This window comes from Seriola lalandi, unplaced genomic scaffold, assembly GCF_002814215.2.
Source record: "Seriola lalandi dorsalis isolate HSWRI2012SDOR001 ecotype SW California unplaced genomic scaffold, Sedor1 jcf7180002054680, whole genome shotgun sequence".
Lineage (NCBI taxonomy): Eukaryota > Metazoa > Chordata > Actinopteri > Carangiformes > Carangidae > Seriola > Seriola lalandi.
In genome coordinates, this window is record NW_019525233.1 from 580,667 (window position 1) to 585,069 (window position 4,403).

The window sequence follows — 4,403 nt, forward strand, 5'->3', positions numbered from 1 at the left end:
ACCACCACCACCCCTCCCTTCATTAACTCTGTGGGGTAAAGAGGAGCCCATTTAAGAAATGTCCTAAATCAGCCCAGTTAGATGGAAATGGGCTGGATGCTCAGTCAAACCGGGCTGAATAAAAACAACCTCTAATGAATAGAAACACAAGTGCCTGCCTGAGTAAAACCTGCCGCTCGCCAGCCTTTTTAAAAGGGGCTTTTACCTTTTCAGAGGCAGGAAATTGCATTACCTTTGAGAGATGTGGAGAAGAAAGGAGGTGGAGGTGGTGGTGGCGTTATTACATTTTTTTTTTTCTCCTAAAAATTTACATCTCGTTACTTAGACGAACCTTGTTCACACTTGGTGGCATTCAGTTTTTTTTTTTTCTCCACTTGACGGTGGCACCTGTCAGCTCTTGTTAAAAAGAGTCGGCCCACACAACGCAACACAACACACTTATATATGTACACACAGACACACACACACACACTCGACTGTCAAATATGAGAATATTCACACACACTTCTGTTGTTATCAATACAAAGTAAATAACAATCATCACAAGAGTATGACAGGTAGTTGAGTGACAGCACTAATTAGTTCATAATGATGCAGCCTGTTCACACCCTCTAAAACACTTAGCACCTGCAGGCGCTCGCACACCGACACAGAGCCGACAGGATGGAGACTTTTTTACCACCTAAAAACTGACTTAAAAAACAACAAAAAAACCACAAAAAAAAAAACAAGTCTAACTCTCAAAAACGTGACAGGAGGAAAAGAGTAAGAAACATCACGTAGCTCTATATGAAGAAACAACAAGCAGCGGTAGAAAAATAGATCCTGTAAACAACAGACTGTGTGAGCTAATTAAGCTAATTGAATATGACTAAGAATGTGATATGCAGTGGAAACACACAGGCATGATCGCAGCGTTGAGTGGTGTCAGTTGTACGTTGTTTTATTGAAGCTGAGTGTATCTATCGCCTGCGTGTGTGTGTTTCTGACTCGGGTGAGAAATGTGCGAGGCATCCTCACGACTTGTCATGTGCCATGTGCCGTGTGTGTGTGTGTGTGTGTGTGTGTGTGTGTGTGTGTGTGTGTGTGTGAGAGTGTGTGTGTGTGTGTGAGTGTGTGAGGATGAAGAATTGGTTTGACATACAACCGGAGCCGAGGAGACGAGTTTCACTGTGCTCACTTCAGACAGTGAAACACTCGCTAACACTGGAAGTTATTATCATAAAGCATGAAACTGTTTCTGAGGCTGTTGTCAGTGGATCAGAGTCTTCTTCAATCCTGTTTGCTTATTATTACATCGGATATTTACTGACCTGATCATGACATCAGTCTTACCATTATCACTCATGTTAATGGTTTAATATTGGAAATATTCTTACTGTCAGACAAACACTGTGACTTCAAAGCACCACATATTTTTACTCCCTAATATGAGCCTACATTTCCCATAATGCAACTCAATAGCATCTTTCATTTCACCTTCCCTGCCTGTTACATGTCCTCATCTTCCAAACAGAAACTTATTTTCTGTTAAACATCTTCCTCCAGAGCCACAGAGGACGTTACATCACACGTTTACACCAGTTTAACTGTTTTCTAACTTTATCGTAAATTAATTACATTATTTATTAGACTTAGCTAAAACTACAGCAGTCTAATACAATAGTGCTGCAATAACTCCTGCCTTCATAGATGTTATCAGTGTGTTGACACAGTTTTTAAGACAGATTTTAGAGGTGTTTCTATTATTTAGCACATAACAGAAATACCTGCCTGTAGCCTGCAGCCACTTCTCCAACACAGTTTCATTATAACCGTCATGAAGACAGGGTTTAATTAAATAAGCCGGGTGTAATGTAATAAACTTTTACTTGCCACAGTTCAGGCACCATAAAGACGTCTGTAGCAATCATTTAAAAAAGAAAAGCCCAGGTCCCGTCAGAGACTGAATAAACTCCCTGATCAACAACATTATCTCTCCATCCCCCTGTCAGACCACAGCGGCGTCTCTCGTGCCCGGAACGCCCACGTGCCTGTAAAAGGAGGTCAAACAAACATTTGTTGCTGCGCTGTAACGCCACTGCGCCCTCACAAGCGTCCGTCACGCCACCGCCAGCCTGCTGAATTTATTGGGCCACTTTTGAATGTGTCAGAGCAGTCTGTGTCGATAAAGCTTGGCCGTAATGTTTGCCACCCCATCACAACAGAGATTTACCTCCCTGACAGACACATCCTGCTTCAAGGTCCTGTCTTGTCACTCCCCCACCCTCCCCCCACCCGAGGCAGGCGGCGCCGGCGATGCGAGGGGAGGAACAGAGACAGGACGGGGCTTCAAACTGCTTATTATCACCAATTTGACACAGTGGACAGTTAAAGCCTGACACGAGTGCCCACACAAGCCCCTTCAACCCTTCCATCCATTGTTGTCCTGTTAAACAGCACAAGCCCATAACACCTCAAGAGTAAATAAGAGAAGAAGAGGGATGTAACCTTGACTTCTCTGTCAGTCTCCCCTTTCTGTTTTTTTTTTCCTCCTTTGGCTTTGGCTCCCATCCTCAGCCCTGGACAGGAAGGAGGGAGGTGACAATGAGGGGAGGAAGTTGATTGAGAGGCTCTATTATGCATCAACTTAAAGGAAGCTCCTGTGATGGATGACACAGACACCAGTCACCTTCAGAGCCCGGACGCCACGCTCCCGGCATCCTCTCTGGCAAATGACCTGAAAATCCCGCTGACATATTCAAAAGGGCTAACCGGAGAGCCGGGCAGCCTTGTGCCGTGTGCATAAGAGGGCCAATTTAACAAGAAGGGGGATGTGGGTGAGTACAGAGATGTATGGGCATATATTGAAAATCCATTTCTGTTTTTCAGACACCGTCTGCCTCCAACACCAGGGACAGGATTTCATTATGTTCTGCAAGAGTTGTGAGGATTAAGGTGAGGGACATGTGTTTGACTTTAGGGCCTAATTGTTCCCTTCAGTCAGAAGATGACAATTAATTGAGGGACGTCACAAAGACCTTGACAGCAAATTGAATTAAATAAATGTTACTACAGCCATCTAAAACTACTTTAATGTAACACGAAGTCTCTCCAGCGCATATAGACAGAGGTTAGTTCATTTACGCTAATTTGTCAGTAAATTAGATATTCTGAAGTGATTAATTTTGAAATTTTCCATTAAAGAACATTAGCAATAATAGAGGACTGTTATTCAGAAACAGTATTGTCCTTCATGTAGCTCTGCAAGTATTGTTATCGAACTGCCAACTGTTTCTCTCTATTAGCGTGCTATTCATTAGAGACGGCGAGCAAGAGCTGCACATAACTATTATTCTCATTATCAGTGAATCTGCTGATTATTTTCCTCAACTAATCAATCAAATCGTTTGTTCTATAAGATGTTAGAACATAGTGAAAAGTGTCCAAAGATATTCAAGCTACTATCATAGAAGATTGAGGATCTGGAGCCCGTGAGTTCTTGCTTTAAAAATGACTGAAAATTTTTATTGATCAATCGTTTCAACAGAAGAAAAGTTGTATTTCGGTGCAAAAATCTGCATCTTTCCAAAACATTTAAATTCAACCATCAACTTATTTAAAGTGTAAGTACTTACTTTCATAAATCACATATCAGTGTGTGGAATTTAACTTTACTGGCAAATGATAAAAAGCATTTCCTGTTTGTGCGCCTTTATATTTCTACTCTTCTTTCCTTGAATCTCGAGCAGAAATCTCTCATTTCGCTTGATTTCAAGATTCCCACTTATTTGAAGCAGATTTCTATAGAAAACACTGGCAGATTTCTTCACTCATTAGAGGCCTTTTGGATTTATAACAACTTAAAAATGGCTTTGTGTGATGGATACACCCACAGAGAGACAAAAATCTGCACTCACGTAGTTACTAAAACTAGTTAATAAGACAGAAATGCTGCAACAGCTGCGTTAGAACACAAATACTTCCACTGTCTGCGGAGGCCACAGCACTGACTGCCTGTTTCCGTGTGGGCATTTATTCCTGTTTAAGAAGCAATCTCCGCAGTTTGAGTGGCAGCGGGAGGTTTGCAGGGCAGGGGCTGCTATATTCGTGGCGCTTGGGGTCTTTCTGCTGATTCATAATTAGACGTGAACCCAGAGCGCCCACTATGGGGAGGTCAGAGGGGTGAGGAGGGAGACGAGGGAGGGGGAGGGGGTGAGCTGGCGCCCGCCTGATGGACACCAAATGAACAAATTATGATGGCCCCCTCTGGGCGTGATGGGGTCAAACACCCTGCGCCCCGCCGCTGACAGTTCAATTTCCCCCCAACGCAGCCCCATTCGCCGACTGCTAATTATGAATGAAAAGTTATCAGCCTCAGCCACCCCGACGCACACACGGACAGCGGTGGGAAGAGGTTTGGG

General features: G+C 43.3%; 1 protein-coding gene across 2 annotated transcripts in view; it reads right to left on the reverse strand.

Moving 5' to 3' along the window:
- The window catches only part of ap3b1a (adaptor related protein complex 3 subunit beta 1a), a 55,196-nt gene that overhangs the window by 15,079 nt on the left and 35,714 nt on the right, over nucleotides 1-4,403 (reverse strand). The gene's annotated exons all lie outside the window — the stretch shown is intronic.